The sequence below is a fragment of the Cavia porcellus genome, unplaced genomic scaffold, assembly GCF_034190915.1.
Source record: "Cavia porcellus strain 051 isolate PalLab524CR breed Dunkin Hartley unplaced genomic scaffold, mCavPor4.1 scaffold_19, whole genome shotgun sequence".
Classification (NCBI taxonomy): Eukaryota; Metazoa; Chordata; class Mammalia; order Rodentia; family Caviidae; genus Cavia; species Cavia porcellus.
The window spans coordinates 66,837,193-66,860,986 of NW_026947502.1; the positions used below are offsets into that span (position 1 = coordinate 66,837,193).

The following is a 23,794-nucleotide window of genomic DNA, read 5'->3' on the forward strand; positions in this document are numbered from 1 at the left end:
TCATATGGCTGCTAACTCAGGCTTTTGTTTTCCCTTGCCTGAGCTGGACCTTTACATGGCAGATATTGATGTGGATGAAGTGGATTATTTACAGAGCTGGGAGGCCTTAATGAGAGTGTGATCCATTCGAGGACTCTAAGGCCCAATCTCAGTGTCCCTCAGCTTAGTTCCTTTTCTCCTCAGTTCATGCTTTGGGGGATTTTTAAAAAAATTTTTTTTTGTCTTTTTCATTTTTATCGGTACCGGGGATCGAACTCACGACCACCTGCTTGCAAGGCAGGTGCTTATGCCGCTGAGCTAAATCCCCACCCCAGGATTTTTTTTTTAATCTTAGTTAAAATCTTCACAAGAACCAAAGAACTATAAAGCAGTCATTTAGGCTTAGCCTGGTGCATATTGTGAGTCTTCACTTGAATCATTGAATGATATTTACATACATTTTTTAACAAGAAAGGAATTTATTTTGGGGTGAGGATCTTCAGTTTTCTTCTTGGTCCCTTAGAATCATACCATCTGATCTCATCTGCCTCTTCTTCCTCTAAGGCAGTCATTACTCCAGCCCTCTCAGCAGCTTCAACAGAGAAGAGAAAGGGACTTTGCTTCACCGGGGAAGAATATCCTAACTGACTCCATCCTTGGATACTTAATTTTAAAATGTTTTGCAGGGGTAGGGCATGATGATACACACCTGTGATCTCAGCTATTCAGGTGACTGAACCAGGAAAATTACATGTTTGAGGCCTACCTGGGCAACTTAGCAACACCTTGTCTCCACATAGGGTTGGGGATGGAGCTCAGTGGTAGAGCACTTGCCTTGCACGTGCATGTACACGTTCCTCAATTCAGTCCTTAGTAAAACAATAGCAAAAGTTTGGTAAGGTCTGAGTTCTGTTATCCTCTCTCCCACGATAACAGGTGAGATGAAAGGCCCTTGGGTCCTGAGAATGCTCAAGCCCCACCCATGAAGGTGTCCCCCTGCCCGCTGGTGGGAGACTGACTGTTTGCCTTGGAATACTTGTTTCTGGAGCTCTAAGTGTGTGATCACAGAGACTTACGAAGTAGTTCTGTGTACTCCAAAAGCTTCCTTCCTTTCCTGCCTGCCTTCCTTCCTCTGCCCCTCTCTCCCTTCCTTCTTTCTGTTCATCCTAAGGCTTGGACTCAGGGCCTTCGCAGTGAGCTGCATCCAGCCATGCAGAAACCATAGGTCAGTGCCAAAGGGATGATGTTTCTCTCTCTTCTGTCTTCCTGCTGTCTTTCCCCGGGGCTCCCATGGGTTCAGGTAGAGACAGTGGACTTCCTGTTGTGTTTCTCAGCTGGGCTGCTGCTAAGGCACAGTCTTTTTCAGTTGGGGAGGTTTGCTGGGGCCACTCTTGTGGGACCTTCCCACTCACTGAATCCCTCACCCAGGCATTGTGACAGCCAGCGGTGCCTGTCTCAGCCCTCACTCACTACCTCTTAGCGGGCTGTACTACCCCATGGAGAACCTGCTAGACACAGAGCGAATCGAGTCAGGATTCTGAAGCTGGACTTCATCATGTGCCTGAGACTGTTCCCTTACACCACTGATCCTCTGTTTTGGGGAAGTTTCCAGAGGATGTGAATGTTGGAGGACAGGTCTCCCATATGTTCATGGCAAATTAGTGCAATGAATGTCCGCTGAGCTTTCCCCCGAACCCCCCTCTCCCCCATCCCATGGCCTTTCTGCTTATGCAGTTGGGAGACATTTTCACACCAGAGAATTTGCTAAAAAGGGAGCCGGGTGGGGTGTCATGAGGGGTGGAATGGGAAGTGGGACCTAGGGGGTCTGCTCCTTGCCACATCTGAGGCCAGAGCCCCAGGCTCAGTGCTTCAGCACACAAGCTGTGTGACGTCTGCCTGGCTGCCACTTCAAAGTGGAAAGTGGGTTAGGGAGGCTGAGCAGCTTCTTGAAGATCAAACAGTGCTTGCAAAACAATAATTTGGTAAGTTATGAATGAATCAGAAACAATTACATTTCTCTGAGAATTTAAACCTCCTCCCTCTTCATTTCTTTTATCCTCTCTCTCTCTCTCCCTCCCTCTCTGGCTCACTTTTTCTCTCTGCCCCCAAAAAGAACATCCATCTCTTCCTAGAGGAGGGGGCCTTGGCCACAAATGTTGGAGGACTCGAGAAACCAGTGTGCGTTCCTATACCACGAAGAACCCGAATGTCTTACCTTCCCTTTTTTGGTTTCCATCCTTCCTGGAAGGAGCTCACCCCTTTGGGTCCCTGTCAAGGACAGAGTGAAACAGGCAGAGTCACCGATTCTGTCAGCCATCCAAGGTACTAGCTACTTAGTTCATAGGTACTTAGTGTGGTTTGGAAGGCACTTCTGTGTCAGGGCAGTGACAGTTTGGAAGAAATACATTTGTCCTTCAAAGCACCTCATGACTTAACACATTCTTGGGAGAATATGTCTTGGTTTTGAATGCCCACGATGCATATTTCTTACACAGCTCTGGATAAGATAATTTTGAGCTGATGTTTACATAAGAAAAGTTTAAATTTATAGCCCCCAAATAACGTAAAATTTGCAAGAAAAGTGTCGAGTTGCATTTCAAATACGTGGTTAGAACATGAGAATCGTGTATGAAACCTGCTGAGTGTCAGTAAGGACACGCTTGGGGATGTTTTTGGGTTGTGTGGCTATATCCATGGAACGTTCAGCGTTCTCCAGAGTGAGGGCTTTGCCGTGTGTGTTGGAGGACTTGAGAAACTAACATGTCTTCTCACCCCCAGCACTTTCGGTTCTCTTCCCTTTTCTTCTCTGTCTGCCGCTCTTGGTGGAAGGCGTTCATCCATTTGGGTCCTTGGAAAGGGTCTGGTGAAACCACACACAGGATTCTGCATGTTAAGATGAGGAATCAGAAATGCTATTTTAAGCATTTTCTATCCAATGTGGTCATTTATGTGGCATTATATGATGCTGTGTAATAGGCACTGTGCTGTATTTTGTTACAGTTTAGGAAATACGGTGTATTATGGTGATGCTTTAGGAAATTGGTTTGGGGTTGACATGCAATGCACTGTAATTTTTCTTATTTAAAATAATGGAAAATAGAATGCCAGAAAAGGACTGTTTACATGTGCCGTGATCCCCGTCTGCAGTAAATGAATGGTTTAGTTGGGATGGTAGAACAAACTGGAGGAATTGGACTTTCACACAGGAACATAACAACATAAGGTAGATAGTAAAATTAAGTGTCAGCACATAGAGTGTGGTCTGTTGATTCTGTGGAAGTTAAAGAAGAGAACTACTGTGTGGATGGAGAACCCAAAGGGGCATCATGAGGGGGACCAGCCTGGTGGACCTTTGAGGACAACAGAATCTGGACTGAATGGGAACAACATTGTAGGCCACAGCTATTTGAATTTTAATCTTTTAAAAGATTCTTCCAATAGATGTTCCTTAAATTTCTGTATTGTACCTGACCCTGTACTAAGTATAAAGTGATAAGCAAAGAAGCACAAAGCATAGCAGGATGCATGCCTTGGCTTTTTTTAAGCCTCAAACGAGTGAGAAAACATTGCACGTGCGCACGCGTGCACACACACACACACACACACACACACAAGCGTTGGTTTAGAAAGTTACAGTGTGCTGAAAATGAGGGTCAGCTAGAAAAAGCACAGACCAGAAGAGGTGGGACTGTGTGTGAGAGAGGCCGGTGTGGCTTTGGCTCAGATGGTGCTGGCAGCTGAGGTGGTCTTGTGGGGGGCATGCACAGCCGTCCTGTTATTGCAGTGTTTGGCAGAATGGACTTCTAGTCCAGCTCGGAGAGCGTCCCTGCCTGTACCAGCCCTCTACTCACTAGACTGGAGTGGGGATCCTGTGGGCTGGGGTGATTGAACAGTAGAGGAATTTGGGAGAATTAGGGCAACAGTTGTCTCCTCTCCTATAATAAGAAGAGTTTTAATCTTTAAAGACCACGGTGATCTTACCATGTGGAGAAACGGAAGACTGGCCCACATTAGAGCCCAGCGACGGGTAAGTTAATAAAGCCAGAGGCACTGATAACCTCCTCTGTCACCCTACCCTGGTGTGTATCTTGTTCTTTCTGAGGTGGTTCCATCTGGCTTAACATAAGGGCCTTCGCACCCACGTAGCAACAAAAGAGAAACTTGCTACCTGGCTACTTTTATTACTCTAACCCAAGTGCCCACCACCACTGTCCCCCTGCCTCAGAAACCTGGACCTTTCTCTTCCCAGCACAGTGTTAGTGCAGGGCAGAGACTCCTGAGCCCCAGGCTGACAGCACCCGTTCTGATGGTGGGCATTAAATATCACCTCCCTTGGTGGTTGTCAGGCCTCCCACCACCCCGGCTAGTTAGCAGCAGCTCACACTGCACCAAAGCCTGGGTTCTGGATGAGGTGGATGCCTATTAAGGTTTGCTATCATAAGAGCAATAATCAGATGCCTTAAAAATTTATAAGCATCTTCACTGTAAATCGGTGTGGTCTGAAAGCAAACCAGAGTGAAACAAACACCAACAGCCATGGGGGTGGTAGGTTTGAAGGTTGTAGAAATAAAAAACTCACCAGGAGGAGTCATCATGTGCCTGAAATTTAATGAGACTCAAAAGATGAATTGTGTGTGTGTATCTGTGTGTGTGTGTGTGTGTGTGTGTGTGTGTGTGTGATGGGGGGGGGAGAGAGAGAGAGAGAGAGAGAAGCACATCTAAGACTGCTCTGTAGATTGGGCCCTGCTGCCTTAGGTTGTCATCTGGCTTGTACCACCACATACCCTGTGCTGTTAGCAGTTGTTTGGCCAAGAATAAAGATCCCCTCATTATATTTTAGAAATACAATTTAAGGAGCGGAAGTCTAAAATAACTGTCTTGAGCTTCAGAAAACTCATCTCTGGAAACCATCCATGGGAGGATATTTGTGTTTCTCAGGGGGTATATGATGGGGCAAAAAAGAAGTCAGATTTTTAAAATTTTTTAGTCCATGGTCTCTTTAAAGGTTATTTGTGTATTTCTTTAAAATAGTCATTGCTTTATTTTCTCAAGAGCCAAGATCTATCCAGTCCCCCAACTAAAATGAGAAGGTTTAAGATCCAGTTATTTTAAGTGCTGCATATTCTAAAAAATGTGTGTCTGGTTATACTGTGTATATCAGTGCCTTGTACCAGAGATGCAGCAAGTCAGGCTATATAAAATTCAGTAAGACATGCGAGAGAGGAGAGGAGGGAAGAGAGAGAGGGAGGTGGAGAGAGAGACAGGGAAAGGGAGTGAGAGAGAAGGAGAAAAGAGAGAGAGATCCTTAAGAGAGGCTTAAATTTTACTTTCAATTCTTTCTAAATATGGCACATACAAAGTAAGAAAGCAGATTTCTCTGTTGCAGGAAGGGAAGGAGGGAAGGAAGGAGTCTGACCTTCATCTTGGTGTATTGTATTTTACCTGTTGCTTTTGTGATGGACCATCCCAGGGGCCAGGGCAGACCTGGAAAGAGCACAGCCTTCTCAGAGCTATGAGGCATTCTGTTCACCTGGAGTATGGCGGGGCGTAGCGACTCACCGCCTCCCTGGAAATTGAGACCTGATGTGACCCATCAGTGGTGAATACTGTCATGTCGGGTGAGGCTGATGGCCAACTTTTGGACCTTTGCCATTTTCTTTGAAGATTTTCCAGTAGCTTGTCTTGTTGTATAAGGAAGCCAGAATTGATGGTGCACCCCTGTCCTAAAGTATGTGTGACTCCAGCTCAGTGACGACTTCTGACCCAGTTGAGGCTCTTGTTGACTGTAACCTTTGTACCTGAAATAGGGCCTGAAGTCAGTAGCAAAGCTAATATTATCCCTTCTTCTGGTGATCTCAGAGGATCCAACTCACGTTTGAGTTGGAAATATCCCACTGATCAAAGTGTATTAGAAAAATACCATTTAGTTAATTTTTCAATTATTCATTCATTCCACCCGTCTTTCTTGATCACCTGTTCGGTACCAGCACATTGCTTGAGGCAGTCTTTGGGCTTGATGGAAGTTAGTTGCAGTGCCATTTCTGTGGTAAATCCTTTCCATGTGAATTTACAGCTGCAGATGGCATTTTGTGCCACATAGAAGGAGGGAAGGACACAGGTGGGTGATGGTGGCAGGCTGGAGTTCTTTGCATCAGGATGGTGGTGTTGTGATAGAGGAGCTATCTTTTGGGAGGTTCCTTTCAGCAGAAAGGAACATAAACATCCAGAAGAGCCCTGTTCTCAGCTGATGTTAGGACCTGCTTTCCTATTTGTTCTATGATCAATGCTGGAATCATCTCAGAGGTCACAGTGGATGTTGGCTTCAAGGTTCCCTCAGGCTTAGCAGGGAGGGAGGTCTATCAACAAACCTCCCAGAGTTAGTCTTTTCCTGTCAGTTCAAGGCAGGCATCATTTTCAGTTTTGTGGTTTACAAGATGCTACCTCACCTCCTTATGCATTGTAATGATCATGCCCCAACAATATCTCAGCTTGATTTAAGTTGTGTCTTGCCATAAAAACGCCAAATTTTGTGAACATATGGCTTTTCCAAAAGAGGCTTGGGATTTCTTACTCTGGTAGTGAAAAGACATGTCCATGAATTCTAACTTCTGTAGAGACAGTGCTGATAGGAGATTATTTTGTTTTTAGCAATGGCTATTTCTTTTCAGAAGACTACAAACTCTCATGGAGGTTTCTTCAACTCTAGTGGTCTCGTTCATCTTCATGACTTACCCAGTAGGACCTTACCAACTGGTTCCCATTCTCCTAAGAGAGTGAATTAACTCCACAAATGTGATTTTGCACGAAGGGTAAGGTCTTGGTGGGCAGTAAACAGGGCCTGCTCTCAGGTTTCCAGTTGTTTAGCTCCTTCTTTCATCCATCATTTAGTCTGCTACTTTTAAGATACTCACACAGACTTGGGGGGCTGGAAATAAATTTGGATAAACAGCCAGCTAATCCAGAACAGTCAAAAACCCAAGAAATTATTTATTTTTTACTCTTGATAATTTTTTGTGGGGTAATGGTGAGAAAAACAATGGATTTAGTTTCTTAAGTAAGTACTTTTTATACTGAGATTAAAATTAGCTACTCTGTGCACTTACTGAGCACACATGAACCAGTGATGAGAGAAAGAATTTAAAGGTAAGTGTGGTTGCAGGGAAAGAAACCATGAATCCAATTGTTGCTGCTAACTTCACTCAAAGTATACACCCAAATTATTACCTGCTATCTGAGTTAAGCAAATGATACTTTAGAGGAATTAGGCAGGTTCTATATTTAAGGAGATCTTATTATGATCACATGTGAAGGAAGTCATCACCACCAAAATTCTGAATTTTAATTTATGTGATCTTCTTAAAGCAAAACCCAGACATACATAGGCTAACTTAGTGTTTGAGAAGAGAGACCTTGATAGAGAATAGGATTTAGTTCTTATAATGCAGAGTTTAGAATTTTAGAAGGAGAAATATTTCATCTAGGCCAGATGTAAGTACTGTTAATGCCTTTGCTGTTTATCCGGATAGTCTGCCGTGTTTGAGTCAGTTCTCCTCCCCTCCCTCCCTCTTCCCTCTTGTGCATTCCTGCGCTCCGACTGTGAGCCTGGGTTGGGAGCAGCTGCTGAGTCCTGAAAGATGACAATGAGATGTGATTTCTGCCTTTAGGGAGCTTGGGGTCTGGTGGAGGGGCAGGCAGAAGAAGCTTACAATACTGGGCACCATGCATCATCTCCTCTGATAACGAAACCAAACCGGAAGCCTTGAAGTGATTCCATGGCAGGTGTCCGAGATATTTACAGATTACTCAGTAGTTTTTGTTGTTCAAATATCCTGCTTTATGGAGCTGTCATTACAGTGGCTCCTGGTCAGTACTATAGTTATAGAAGAAATCGTGAGATGTTCATGCTACCTAATCTAGTCTCTGACTCCCACAGTTGCCTCCAGGGCTTGGACCTGGTGAGATATTTTCCAAGGCAATCGGTCAGGAAGAACATCTGTCATTTCCCATTTCTTAGAGCCAAGGAGTTAGGCAGCAGCCTGGAGCAGGCCCTGGAGTTGAGGTTAAGACTCAAGGTCGTCAACTTCCCAAGGGAAGGAGGAGTCCTGCCCAGGGTTTGCGAAGTGCTGCCGGTAACATGGCCTTCAGATTCGAGCCATCACCTCCCTTGCCCTTTGGTGCTGGGCACTGTCTGACTCGTGTGGGCTTCCAGGGTCCAGGCTGCAGTGGGGGCTGGCTGAGAGAAGGACTGGGGTGAGGAGGAGGAGGCGAGATTATTGCCTGTTACACATGGACATCGAGACGGGGGAAGAAACACAACAGCTTTATTTTTAGGCTTTGCTAATTCTCACTCTTCTCCTAGTTCGCTGCTACCTGGCAACAGCTTATTGTCATGGCAACACCAATGTTAATGAGTGAGGCTCTCAGTGTGTCTCTTCCACAGGCGCTCTGTGACAGATACTGGGTACGGAGCTGTCTTTCCGGCCATCAGCGGCTCAGTGTTAGGCTCCCTTCCTCTCCTCAGGCCTCTTGGGCCCTGTCTGCAAAGGAAAGGAATGGAGTCTGCATTGACAAGAGATTTATGGTTCTGCTTACACATTCCCAACTTTCTGCGTATTTACAGATGGCTGCTGGCTTCCCACACTGCCCTCCTCTCAGCACTTCATCCCTTCGTGTTTTAAGTGGCAGCCATCAGCTGTGAAACTAGAACCAGTTTTCTTGTTCTTGGAGCTCCTTGGGATTTGAGCAGGTGTTTGTAACACCTGTTCACAGTTGGTCAGTGAGGCTCTGACTCCTGAGTCCTGAGAAAATGTAGATGTGTCCTGGCCTTCGAGGAAATTGGTGCTCTCACAAGACAGGCTTGGCCAAGCACCCCACCCTTCAGTGCTGAATCCACACCTTCCTGTCCAGCTTCCCTGACATCTGTTACCATTTCTGGCATTGCAGTGACGTGTGAGAAAGAGCTGGCAGGCTTCTAGCCTCTGCACCTCAGTTTCTCATCTGAAGCAGCAACAATCTGAAACTCTGATGGTCCTTAACAGTCAGTGTTGCTAATGAAGAGTGAATTTGTACAGGTGCTTCAGGCTCCTGCTTCCCAGTTCTGCGATGGGGAAGACTTGGTGGGTCTTCTATGACTCAGTTTCCTTGTTTATAAATTTAAGGATGACAGTACCTATCTTGGAGTCTTATTGTAAGCCTTTAACCAGGTAATTATGTTTTCAGTGCTTAAGGCATATGGAGCATAGATTCATGGTTAAATAAATAGTAGTCCTTATTATCTTGTAAGGAGTATTATTCTGAAATTGCAAAGAAGAAAAACGAGGCATAGAGTTTGGGCACCTGACCCCAGGGTCACCAAGAACTACAGTCTGAACGTGAAGTAGAACCTAGTTGTGCCCTGATCTACCATGCTGGATGGGGTCCATGAGAGGGCTCCTCTTGGCTGCTCCCTGCTCCTGAGTGGGTGGCTCTTGGGCCTCAGCACTTTGCCCTCCTCGAGTAAAAGGCACGATGTGTACCTGGAGTGTTACCGTCATTGCGAACTGTCACCTCCAGAGAGGAGGCTCTTAGCGGTCGTGCTTATCTTGAGGCTGGCTCTGTAATGAGCAAAGTAGTTAACACTTCTGGCAGCTAACCCCTCTGTGGCCCTAAACTGCTTCTCAGGACGTGGGGTCTGTAGTGAGCACCTGTCACTTGGACGAGGGATCACATTGGCCCATGTATACTTCTACTGACCCATCTGAAGTTTCCAGTAGTGTAGAACAGCTTCACTTTTTTTCAGAGTAATAGGTCTTTTAAATTTCCTATGCATTGTTTAAAGGTAGCATATTCTTGGGGTACAGAATCAAATGTACAAAAGGGTATTTGATAAAAGTCTCCCTTTTCTCCTTGCCCCAGTCTCCCACAGCATCCCCTAGAGGGAGACGTATCCATTAACAAATATTTATATATATGTTGAGTTCTTTAAAAAAGCCTGTTAAAAACACTTACATATTTTGCCCTGTATTATGTTTGTGGGTTGTTTTTTCACTTACTCATATATATGGGAAACTGCTCTGTGTCAGAACATTCGTTTTCAACAAGCAACTAAAAAATATATCGTTATTCCAAATAAACTAGGTCAAGGATTGGAATCATCATGAAACAAGTTTGAGAAAAAGTAACAGGAGTGAGCAATTATTATTACCAGAGTGGGAATGACCAGGATTGTCACAGCTTTTTACTCTCGAGTTTTAAAGCTGAAATCTGAAGGCATGGAGCTAAAAATGTCCCTGTGCCACAGTCTGCGCTGAAGTCTTATCCCGTGTGAATGTGCCCCAGGTTGGGCGGCAGCTACAGGCAGGGCTACAGGACTGCTCCCTGGGCAGTACCCCTGGGTTTCAATTTGCTGTTGGCATCCCTAACCCTGTCACACCCACTCTCTTTCCTGTCCACCACACACACTTCTGGGTAGCAAAGACAGTTTATTGTCTTGTGAGGTTCTTATGAACTCCACCCTTTCTATTCTTTGCATCTATTTCTTTACCTAGAAAATGCGTGGAAATGTCTCACCTCTTCCTAAAAGGTACTCAAGAGATTTAAAAAAAACTGCTTCCAGCATTTCGTCCCCTTTGTTTCCCTGCCATGCAGCCCGAAAGGCTTTGTCTGGATTTGAACTTGAGCCCTTATGGGTGAGAACTTGGGTGAAAAGTGACATAACAACTGAGAGGCGGGCTGGGATGTAGCTCAGTGGTAGAGTGCTTGTCTAACATGTCCTAGGCTTTGGGGTCCATTCGTGGCATCACATTAAACACACACATGCACACACATGCATGCATGCCACCACTGCCAGAAGCAGCAGCGGCGGTGGCAGGCAGTTTGGACCTGTATTACTGGCAGTGCGAGGACGGCCACACAAGATGTAGAAACAAATCCGTGTTCAGCTTCGTGCTTTGCATGATCAGAGATGTGTCAGTCTGAGTTTCTTTGCATTGGTTAGGGTGTGGATCTTCTCATGCTTCCTCTTCCGTCCGTGCTGTGGACTCACCCATTTCCTAAGACTGACTCCCTGGTAGTTCACAAACTCTGTGGCCTGAGCATGCCTCAGAAGGCTGAAGAGAATCTGGAGGTGGGCTACTCAGGCCTACTCTCATTCAGGCAGGTCCTGTGCCCCAGGGCCGAGGGGACCATGCTGGCCTTCCTGGCTTGGTTCTGTCACATCCATCTCTCCCTCCTTCCATTGGGCCACTCCAAGCTCTGCCGCTGTCTCCAGCCCACTTGACCCTTCTAGCTCATGCTCTTTCTGTTCTTGGAACCCCTATGACAGTCCTTGACACTCAGCATTGAGGATGCTTTACTGCATTAGCATTCACAGGGACTCATAGAAGAATGGAGCAGAGAGATGCCTTAAATCAAGGCAGGCTGGACAGAGGGATGACCACACTCACTGGTCCCACCAGGTTCTTGGAGCTTGGAGCTACTGCCTGACTTTACACACTCTGTATGGAGGGCTTTCTCTGAGGAGGCAGAGGAGCCCCAAGGCAAGTGGAAGAACCTTGGAGCTGCAGCTCTCTGCACTGGTGCAGCCAGTGGTGAGTCTGTGTCCTAGCATGCGCCCTGCAGAGGCCAGTATGTCACATTTACCTGTGAAGTTTCTGGCAAAACTGTTTAAAACTCACCCTGTTCCTGAAGCCTCAGTACCACCATTTTATTGGCACTTCTGCTGGCAAGACCTCAATTGCTAGAAAGCACTTGCTGCGTAAGGCTACGTTCTAGGGTGCCCAGGTTAAGGGAGGGGGAGACATGTTCCAGAGAGGAAGTGAGCACGCAGAGAGCTGGACAAACCTTCCCAAAATACCCTCTGGAAGCCCCGGGTTATATCCTGTGGGCATGTAGGGGAGGCTGGGCGAGAGAGGTACCCTGGGGTAGGGTGGGAAGACTGAGAACAGAACCCTGGAGCAGGCCAGGGCAGGGTCTTGCCGGCTCCCTCAGTACCTCGGGGGGACCGTCAGGCTGGACCAGGCCACATTTTCCGGTCCCTTTTACTGTCCCTGCGACCTTAAAAGAATAGGACTACAATTTCCCCAAGGGCTGAGAAATGCCTAGACATCCTCCCCTACCTGCTTACTCATATCCACATTCCCTCAAAGAGAGCAGTGGCCTCTCATGTACAATTACAGATGAAAGGTTTGCCCGGGAGGAGGTAGCTCGGTGAGTGACTTTCCCAGTTGAAATGCAATCAGTCAAACAACTAGGGTAATTGACTGGTTATCAAACTCTTCTGGGTTCTGAGGGAAGCAAAGAGAAATTATTCATAGACTAGAGATCTTTTCTTTTCTCTTTTTTTTAATCAAGAGAAAAGTCCCTAGAACGAGGTTTGCAACAATGGTCCTTGCTCCTGCCTTCATTAGAATAATCTGGGTAGTTTAAAAAACATACTTAATTTCTGTGCCTCCACCCAAAGGAATTCTGATTTTAGAGTTCAGTGAGGAGCTTGTGTCATAAGCAGAGCCAGCTTGCCTGTAGAAGTCTCCTGGAAGTCCTCTCCTCTCAGATGCTGGCTCTGGGGATGGCCTGGTCAAGGAAGGGCTTCGTTCTCTGGTCTTACCTGGGGAAGTCCTTGGAGCTTAGTGCTTGGTGCCTGGGCTGGTGGTTGTAGTGCACAGCTAGAGTTGAGAACCACTGGTTTAGAAATACTTGGAGACACCAGACGAGATTTGTAAACAGCATGGAATTTACTTTGTTTTCTAGGTTAGGACTAATGGAAGGCACATCTTGATTTTACTCTGTCGTAGCATAATTTGAAATATATTTTAAGATTTAAATAGTTTGTGTGCTTTAAAAAACATTTTCATACCCATGTTCATATCAAAGTTATTCATAAGAGACTAAAAGTAGATTCAAGCCAATCGTTCATTAGTGGGTAAATAAAATGTACACATACGCAGTTAGAAATATGAATCAGCCTTAAAAAGGAAGAAGATTCTGATATGTATGAAGGAAGAAAATTATGATGCATGCTAGTACTTGAATGAATCTTGAAAACATTGTGCTGAGTGAAATAAATGTCACAAAAGGAGAAATACTATATGACTTCATTTACATTAGGTCCCAGAAGTGACAAATTCATAATGACAGAAAATAAAATAATGGTCATCAGGGACTGGGCGAAGTGGAAAATTGGGAATTAATTGTTTGACAGGGACAGAGTTTTTGTTTTGCTGAGTGAGAAATGTTCAGGGCCATAAATAATGGTGATGGTTGACAACGATCTGGATGTATTTAATGTAACTGAATTGGTGCTTAAAGATGGCTACGAGGGTAGGTTTTCATGTGTACACAAGTAAAATACCAACTTCAGATTAATAAGAAGTATTTGCTTATGTTAATATTTTGGAAAAAAATTTATAAATGAGATCGATTAAAAATCACATCTTGGTATGGAGGAGTGTTTATTTTTTCTGCCTGTGTTTAATCACACAAATATGTACACACATTCATTCTTTTCATGCTTTAAAGGATGCTCTACATCCTGGGTTTCACTTGGGCTTGCTTTGGTTTAGTATTCGTTTCTCATGGAAATGGTTGAGTTTCAGGAGAGGAGGTGAGGCGAGGTGTTGGAAAGGCCTACAAGTACGGTCAGGTTTGCAGTCAGACAAAACTGGACCCAACTTATTTATGACATTTATGATCTGTATGACCTTGAGCCCAAGTTCTGTGTCCGAATTTCATCTTTTCAGGGTTGTTTTGGAAACTGAAGACAACTTAGTTGCCATGTGCTGGCTTAGGACATTGTGTCTCTTATTGAGGAATCACCAAAGAGTTCCATAAATAACTTAGTGTACTTGTGATGGATATTTGTTCTTGTCTCCTTTGTCTAAACTTTCAAGAGAGGGCTCCAAAGAAGGCTGATCTGAATTTGAGGAAATTGTAGCTGCTGCCTGGTGCTGTAACCTTACAAACATCATTGTCCTTTCTGAGTTTCACCTTTTGCACTCATAAAGGGAGCACATGGGACTTCGGGGTCCGTAGGTTTCTCCCAGACCATCCCTCCCCACCCCCGCCAACATCCTTGGTTCCTACATAGCCTTTTACTCCTTGAGGTAATGCAGAGCACTGGGTGTTTACCATGTAAGCACTTACTGGCAGGGAGACGCCTGCTCAGCTTGGCAGTACTGTGATACCCTCAAGTTAGTCACGCAGCAGCATCCAGGTGTGACCTGCTGCCTCTGCAGAGAGGAAAGCATTCCTGATGTAGTCATTCATGCTTTTGAGGAAGTTAATTTCTGGTGGTACAGCCGTGTGTTCTGCAGGTGGGTGCAGAAGCTGTGGGTGGGAGAAAAGGGTGTTTTCCCCTGTAGCCAGAGCACAGAGCAAAGGACTGACCTGTCTGGACGCCTTGCATAGAGCTCAAACTGAGACGGGGAAGCAGATGGACCATTAAGAGCAAGGAGGGGTCCCAAGACCATCCCTGAGCTGAGCACATCTTTTAACTGCTAAATGTAAGGTCTCTGTGGCAGTGCTGGGAAAGAAAATCAAGTTAGGCTGGCTTGCTTCAAATAAAATGCTGTCTTTAATTTCACTCTGGGAAACATTTGATATCCGGGCCACTGCAATACATGAAATATATTTAACAAGATCTGTTTTGTTAGGACAACAGAAAAAAAGAAGAGGGTTGGGGTGGAAGTTCTCATATCCATTGTAGGCTATGCCTAGGAATTGGATTGTTTCAGTTTGGTGCTTAATCATCTGGCAGCTACTGGCCAAGGGTGAACTGATCAGTGTCACCTAGCTGTCTGGACATCTTGTATGTGCCGTACATGCCCATAATTTAGTCTGTGTAATGCCTTTTGAGTAAAATAAGACGTGCAGTACAGCAGTAGGGAGCTGTCAGTTTTTAAATCTGTGATGTGCGTTTGTGTGCTTGGCAGTTAGAAGGGAAGGGGCCTCAGCTGTGCTGAGGGTCGGTTATACTGTGTCCGCCTGGGGACTCTGGTTTCCAGGATCACAGTCCGTTGGTGGCTGTTGTAAGTAGTGGCCATTGGACCTGACCTCAGCTTAGCTGAGGTCTTCCCAGGTACATTTGTGGGTTTGTGGGTTACCACGTTTCCTTCCTGACTCTGCTGTTGTACTTTCATCTGACGTCAGTCAGAGAAGGCTCTTCTCTCTCTCCCTTTATTTTACTTAGCATTCACAAGTCTCCATGAAGCAGAGAGACCTACAGACAGGGCTCCAGTTCACCCTGGAAGCTCTAGAGACCAGGCTTTTATTCACTTATTTTTAAAAATATGGAATCAAATATTTTTGAGGACTGTGTGACCCTCTTGGACTGTAAATAGAAATCATTTGCTCTCTCTGTCCTGTGTCAGCTTTTCCTGTTAGAAGTAGAGCTTCAGACTGCTGCCCCCCAAACCTGCAATCTTTTATCCTGTGTTGATAATGCAAATCAAAGAGGTCAACGAAACGTTTAAAAATGTTATGAAGGTTTTTCTCTAGAGTATTTGAAACCCTGGACACATTTGCTTTCACACGTACTATACGCTGCGTCATATGTGTGAAGACTTTTCAGAGCCTAGGTCTCAGGAAAGGGCCTGGGAGAGGGAGGACACACAAGGAGCCCCGTGGCCCAGTGACTGGAGGCCTGCTGACCCAGTGAAGGCCAGCTAAGAACACCGTGTGACCTTGGCATAGTGGTCATTATGAAAATCTATGCAGGGAAGGTTATTCTCCATGGTAGAAAGGATTTCCTGCTTCTCAGAGGTTGAGGTTGGTGATGCTTTGCATCTCGAATCCAGACTCAACATGAGATGATGGAAGTGATGGGGCCCCAGCTGGCACTGCCGTGGGCTGTCTGTGTTGTTGAACAAAAAGCACATATTTGCAGTTAAATAAATGTGTTGGAATCCTGACTGAAGATTCAGAGCCCCTCTGCCCCTCGGGTCTCCTTGAATGGAAGGATGGGGTACCGATCCCTCTGAGGGGTGGGATTGTGTACGATAATGCATGTGATGTGCCAGGCAGCATGGGGGCTCTCTGGTAAGGGCTCGGAAGTGGGAACCAGTGGGATCTTCACCTTCTCCCTCCTGTGAGAGAGCACAGGCGTGAAGTTTGCTGACCTGACTGCGGTGTGTAATAAATAACCCATATCTGTTATTATTATTGCAAACTAGAGCTCTGATATATATATTTTTCATTTTTGTCTTTATTAATATATTAGTTTTTAAAATCCTAAAAAAAAAAAAGCTGCTGTAACGCCTCATTCATAGCTTATCAAACTATGTAGTTAAAATACCTTTAGCTTAAAGCAACTGTGAGCATATTTTCTCTCAGGATGTGACAACTATTGGAATTTCTTCTGGAAGAATTTTCTTCTCTTCTTGAGGCAACTTGCTGAAGGACACAGCATCGGGAGTCTGCTGAAATGATTTTGCTGTCCAGTGGAAAAGGATCACAGTCTGGTCCGGGTTAGATTCTGCTAACCTGGTCCAACACTGGAGAGGCACTTGCAGCCTGACCTTTTGGGGGTCTGTGCTTCTTGCCCAGCCTCCACTCACTGTGTTTGGGGGTCGCTTGTTGTATTCATTTGTTCTGGAAAACAGCTGATCTGTTTTACATGGATTTAGCTTTACTCTTCTACTTGGTCAGTCTGTGCTGAAATTAGTTCCCCACTGCTGTGCATTGTCTCTTCAGCAAGCGTTAGAGGAAGGCACACTGTGGTCCAGGCCCTTTGACAGGCACTGGTGATGCAGCTGTGGACAGGAGTGTTCACACCCTGTGCCTCTGGCAGGGAGGGCTACTGATGTGAGCAAATAAGTTGACTTGAGATGTTGATACTAGGGTTGGTGGTATAGGCAAGAAATCAAAGAGAAACATAGAGAGAGAAGAGACAGCATGACTACAGGGAGAGATTAGTTTAATTGGGGGGGGCAGCAAAAGCCCTTCTGGGATCTAGAAGGCAAGATGGAGCACGGCTTGAAACAAAAAGAGGAAGACCCACCTGAGGAAGGGAACAGCATATACAAAGGCCCTGAGGCAGGACAGTGTTGTCAGGTTTTGAAAAAAAAGCAAGACTTAAGTGTGTCTTAGGAGAAATACTCCCAATGTAGTATAGGATAGTAGGGTAATCATGGTTAACAATAACTAATTGGATGCTTCAAAATAGAGTATTATGATTGTTCCCAATACAAATAAATGACATGTTTCAGGTAATAGATATGCCAGTTACCCTAATTTTGTTGTTAACGATATATACATATATTTAGTTGTACACAGCATACCATAAAATATACAGTTACTATGTATCAATTAAAAATAAAAGTAAAACTGATTCTGTGGCACATGCCTGAAATCTCAGCACTCAAGAGGCTAAGGCAGGAGAAGCTCTGTGAGTTCAAGCTCAGCCTGGGCTACAAAGTGAGTTCAGCCCAGCCTGAACGCAGAGCAAAACCCCATCTCAAAAAGATGGTATCTGTGTAAGAACAGGTAGGTGGCAGGTGGGAGTCCTGAGGGTTGAGGTAGGCCGAGGACAGATAAATCCAGACGGGTCAGAAGAGGCATATGTGGGTTTATTTTTTATTTCAAAAAATTCATTTTGGATGTAGATTCAAAAATGGACTTGGCAGAGTCAGAAACTAGATGAGAAACCAGTTGGGTGGGAGGGATAGAGGACAGCCCCAGGACCAGGCAGCCTCCCAGTGGCCTGGGATCTGGAGGCATGGTTGCCGGAGCTGCTGGGTGGCTGGGCTGCCGGGTGGGGAAGCCCACGAGGGTGCCAGGCAGTGGAAAGTGTGGTGCAGGACGAACTCTGATGATGATGATGGGCTAACCAAGGTAGAGGGAAGGTGGAGGTTAGACACACTGGCGGCAGTAGGAATAGCAAGATGCACCAAATTCTTTAAAATGGTCACTCTTTGGTCTAAGTTCATAGAATTTATCTTGTGAAGGTAACGAGAAATGGACGCAGAGACCACTTACAAGTGTGTGCATTGTAGTCTTATTCTGAAGGGCACTGTCCTTGGATAATTTAATTTCTCTCCTTTATTCCTTAATCTCTAAGGGGCTGGCTGTGTAAGTTAGGATGCTTCCAGAGATGGAATACCATGTGGCCTTCAAACGATGATGTACAAGGACATTTAATGGCATAGGAAAATGTTCATCTAAATGGCTGCATGAAAAAATAGATTATAAAGTGTTAAATACTGTAGTCCCAATTTTATATAATTTTATGCAAATTCAGCTTACATAGAAAGCCCAATGGGGTGTACATTAGTGTGCTAATGATACGTCAGTTCAGAAAACACAACTACAGAGTATTTTATTTCACTAAGTTCTTCCAAATTTTCTACAATAAACATTTGACATAAAAAGTTTCTTTAAAAAGTGTTTTTTTTTTCCAAACTAAGGATGGTGCTGTGGTACTGTTACTATGTTCGACTAATCCGAATTGTGGGTGATCGGTGAACTAGCTGGTGGCCTTCTCACTACGCTGCTATCCACAGCGTGGCTGTTATAGTCAGGAAATTTGTGTTGCAAATAGCACTGAATTTGAGTCAGAGGTCTTGGAGTTAGAGTGCAAGCAGAACTTACCTCTTACTAGTGACACTGTGTTTAACCAGAGACCCTGGGCTAAGGCGGCTTGCAAGCGGGAGTAAATGATGGTGATGATAATAACAATCATAATGTTTCCATGGCGTCATTGCGAAGATGATACAGAACGAGACTATTATTTCTGTAGAAATAATACTCCAGGGCCTAAGTCTTCACATGCAGACTTGTGTATGGGTGCATACATGTTTTGGGGGGATCCCTTCCTGGGACACTGTGTGCCTTTCATGTGCATCTCTGCAGCAAAGTGGTGAACTTTGACCAAGTATTGGGCCAGCTTGCTCTGATCCCAGACCCTGAGTTAAGCTACCAATCTGTTGGCTTGTGCTGAGCCACAAGCAGCTCTCCAGTGTGGGATGTTCTCTCCCTGGAAGTCTGCAGATGAAACACCATCTCAGCAGCACCCAGAACTCCTCTGATCTGCTCCTCAGATGGCTGTTTGCATCAGCTTATTCAAAACAAACCTGCACAGGAGTTAAGCAAAGGGTACCAACCAGAAGAAAGATGCAGGAAAAATGCACCACCTCTCTGTTTAAAGGAAACCTTCCAAAAGCTCCACCAAAAGACTTACAGATTTAATAACCCAATTCAGCAGTATAGCTGGATACAAAATCATCACTTGAAAATCAATAGCATTTCTGCACACAAGCAACAAACTCACAGAGAGAAAAATCAGGGAGACCATGTCCTTCACAATAGCATCTGAAAAAATGGAATACTTCAGAATCGATCTAATAAAAGAAGTAAACATTGAAAACTCCAGTATTCACAAAAAGGAGATCGAAGAAGATAGCTAAAATAGCTAAATAGCTAAATCTTGGAAACAACCCAAATGCCTGTTAGCCAAGGAATGGATAAAAAAGATTTTTTTTAATACAATGGGGTATTACTCAGACATAAAGAAGGATACATTTGGGACTTTTATAGCTAAATGGATGCAACTTGAGACCATACTCATAAGTGAAATAAGTTAGACCCACGTGGATAAACATCATGTTGTCTCACTATTGTGAGCAACTGAGTGAATAAATAAGATCCAAATTGTACAATAGATACTGGGAATAGGGAAGAAACAGTCCAAAAGAAAAGAAACGCTGTGATGGGAGAAGGGGGAAAGGAAGGAAAAGAGAAAACAAATATATATATACACACACACAAGATAGTTAAGATAGTTACAGCGAGTGTCTCTTAGCTCATTGAAAAGAAAGGTTTGTGCTAATGTTGTTTGAACAACATTTCATGCCTACATCGTGTGCTCTGAACAGTTATTGTGAGTATAGCAATATGCAATGTATTATTATATGCTCCTACTAGCCTGTTTTATTCTCGTTTTTATTGTTATTTTTTCTTTAAAGTAAAAAAAATGAGACCTTTGCCTTCTGAATGGGCACTGGACATAGGCATCTGAGGAGTCACATCTTTATTTGTTGGAATGAACACACACAGAATGACTGATAAACAGCTCAGCAAGTACTTGCTATTGAAAGCCTTGCATTGTGGAAGGCCAGGGACATCTTGCCTGCTCTGCAGGACTCAGAGTGCGCTGAAGGAGTCGTCCACGTGAGGCTGTCATAAGGGGGAAGTCACCCCTCCAGCAGAGCTGCAGGAGCAGGGCTTGGCTTTCTGCTTTGCAGCTAGGGATTGTAGGTAAAGAAAGATGAAGCAGCCAAGCCTGGCAACCTTTGAGGCTCATTGCTCTGGGGCCTGCAACTCCAGTGAGGTGTAGAAAGCACATCACACATAAGTTCTTGATAAGAATAACAGCTGCTAAATTGAACTGCTTTATTGGAAAAAACACTAGTGGTCCTCAGTGCCTTCTGACCCTAAGAAGAGAAGTTTGGCTTTGCCATTTTGAACAAGGACTGGGTAGCTGCCAATTAAATGTGTCCCGTAGTACATTTATCATTTTTCTGCAGTGAATGACACCACTTGTTAATAAGATGTACAAGAAGGATGATGACAACAATAACCACTAGTACTAATGGGCTCTGTTCTGTGATGCACACCGTGTCAGATGTGGTACACATGCTATCTTTTCTAATTATAAAACATGCCCTGGGAGGCAAATACTGCTATCCATGTTTCACAGATTAGGAAACCAAGGCTACACTTGCTCCGAGTCACACAGCTCAAAATGTCCTCATCTGGGATTTGAACCCATATCTGTACCTCTAAGGTTCATGCTCTGACCTCTTCCATTACTCTTCCTCTGACTGCTTTTCTAGCATTATTGGTTGGAATTCAGTTGTATCCCACGTATATGGTATTAACGAGTACCTACTCTGTGCCAGGCACTGTTCAAGCCAGGAAATGAATAAATCAGAATTCTTTCCCTTAGAAAATGTACTATGTTATTATTTTTAAGAGTTTAAAGTCTATAACAAGAGCCCAAGAAATAATTTCTGAGTGAACCATAATATCACATGCATTTTCATTTAGTTTACAGATAACTGTAACCCTAGTCAGATTTTGATATGCCTCATAAAAGATGCACACATAAAATCCTTTGGGGATTTAAGGAAGAGAGAGAATTTCTATTTGGAGAAATAAAAAATTAAGTTAGATGTAACATTTGAGATGGGACTTAGGTAGCTCTGCTTGACAGGAGGGGATGGAAAATTCTGTTTCCCAGCCAATGATGCCTTTTGATTAACAAACTGAACCTACCTGCTGAGTGATTTTTGAAACTGACCCTGAGCTCTTCGATGGTTTTCCCTTTGTCATTGTTAGTCTCATTGATGTTTACAACTTAGAGCTCAGAGGCAGACTGTGTATTTTAGTAGACATGGTCACAAGAGACTTATCTGAGAAAGTAGGATTCTCAATCTTCTTTCTGTTATCATTTGTATGCAAATGAGTCATGAATTTGTATCTGTATTCTGGAACTTTCTTTTGAGTTTCTAACAGACCTGGCAGAGAATCTAAACTTAGTTATCCAGCATCGTCTTATATTTAAGTCTAAGACAGAATGTGTTACCCCCTTGTACTTCCTTCTGCATGAACCCCCAACTTCCCAACCACTTGTACTTGACGCCTCGTGGTGGTCCAAAGAATGGTCTGTTCCAGTGTATATTATTGTTAAGGGACGAATGGAGAGATTGGCCAGCACTGTTGTGTTAAAAGGTGACTTTAGAGATCAAGTTCTGTTGGCTCGCTTTGGGATTTTGGGCACAGCATAACTTGCCATCAATTTCCTGATGAAGAAAACACAACTTGGCTTCCTTCCTATAAGCAAGCAGATTGGCATTGGAGATAATTAAATTATAAAGCACCTTGGGGTGCAAAGATAGGAGGTCTCATGTAAACACCACCCTGCCATTGCCAATGCTGTCATGAGGAAATGCTAATGTGATATTTGCTTATTACAAAATGCTTTTCCAGTGTTTGGTTGAAGGAGACGGTAGGTGCATGAGCCAACTATCAGGGCTACTTGTATTCTACAGCAATTTATAAAGTGCTTCACACCCAAATATTGTAGGACTGGAAATCTTGGATGTTTAAGGTTGTGGTTGTTTAGAATGAGAGAATAAAGTATCATTGTTCCGAAGGGAAGCAGTGGAAACTGTCAAGGCTTTGTTTCTGGTTTGCCTTCTGATCTCATGTACGTCATTTCACCTCTCTGTTGTTCTGTTTCTCCGTCTGTGAGACGTTGCTCACTTTGGAGAACATCTTCAAGATGAAAAAGATAACACGTAGAACTCTTTAATGTTATCTTTAATATAAAAAACAGTACTGTAAGTCCCTGATTTATGAACATTCAAGTTGTGAGCTTGAATGTATAAGGCTCACTTTGTCGACTTACAAAGAAATCCAAGTTATGAACAATTCTCTGGAAACAGAATTTGTAAGTCAGGACCTTAGTGTAGCAAACAATTAGTAGGAACCAATACAGAGGAAAAATTGTTTATTAGTTGGGGCACATGTCAAAAGTACATAAAGTGATTGGGAAGTGCTTGTAGGGCTAAAACAAAGTCATATAGAAACTTGGTTTTATGTAAATGAAATTGCCAAACAGTGCTCGCTGGGACCTTACCAAGAAGGAGATCCCAGTGGGAGAGAGCTACAGGAAAAGTCCTTGGGCTTCTGCTATTTAGGTTCCTGTCTGGTGTTTAGGTCACTGTCTCTTTCCAGCCCACCACTAAGAGCAAGTAGGACTGATGTACTAAGGCTTAAACCTGGTAAGGGGCTTGGTCTATGCTTTAGAGACACTGGTGTAGGTAGTGGGCAGGGGCCATTCATTTTCCAAATATTGTGATCATTACAGTGTGAGTATTTGTATAATTGTGGGCCTTAATGGGAATGAGATCCAAACCAGTCTGACCCAGAAAAGGCCCTAGGGAACAAAGCAGACAGATACATGCTGTCACTGAGCAGTCTGAATGACTTCTGTTTCAGTCAAACATGTCTTCAGTGCCAGAAAGGAGGTGATGGTATGAAGGCCACTTATTAAATCATTCCTTCCTTCTTAGGAAACCTGACCCCAAAAGATATGCTTATTAGATATAGGCATGTGCATGATATTTTCTTCATAGAGAGGTTGTCACATTTGTCCAGAAATTAATGAAATTAGCTGTGCTGTATGTTTCTTTTATAGTTTACAGTATCCTTTCACTGATTCATTTCACATAAAAACCCCTACCATTCAAGGGAGGTGAGTGTGTTACTGCAACAAAATAACTGAGATAATCACCTTAAAGGAGGAAAGGTTTACTGTGGTTCACAGTTTTGAAGACTTTAGCCCATGGTTAGTTGGTCCAGTCGCCCTGGGCTTGTGGGAAGATGGCGTATCATGGCAGCGGTATGTGGTAGAGGAAACTGCTTTGCTCATGGCCAGAAACCAAGAAGAGGAAGAGACTGGTGCCCCCTTCACAGGCATACCCTCAATGCCCTAAAACCTCTCACGAGGCTCTCAAAGTTTCTACCACCTCCCAATAGAACAAAGCAAAAGACCAAGTCTCTGACACATGCGCTTGGCAGGTCATTCCAGGTCCAAACTGTAGCAGTCAGTCTGACCAGTACCCCCACTGCGCATACAGGGAAATTAGACTCAGAAGTCAAATGACTTGGCCAAGGTTATGCAGCCAGCGCAAATGGAAGAGTCCAGGTCTTTGAACTCTACATTTACTCTAACTCTCTCTGTCCAGAGCGTCAGCATTCTAAAGCTACTTGCATTTAAAAATCATCTGTCAACAATAAATTTTGCATCCAAAGATTTCAAGCCCATATAGATATCAGG

The 23,794-nt window shown here is 44.2% G+C and overlaps 1 protein-coding gene across 1 annotated transcript in view; it reads left to right on the plus strand.

Moving 5' to 3' along the window:
- The window catches only part of Cacna1c (calcium voltage-gated channel subunit alpha1 C), a gene marked incomplete at its 5' end in the record, with an annotated part of 685,364 nt that overhangs the window by 199,419 nt on the left and 462,151 nt on the right, over window positions 1-23,794 (plus strand).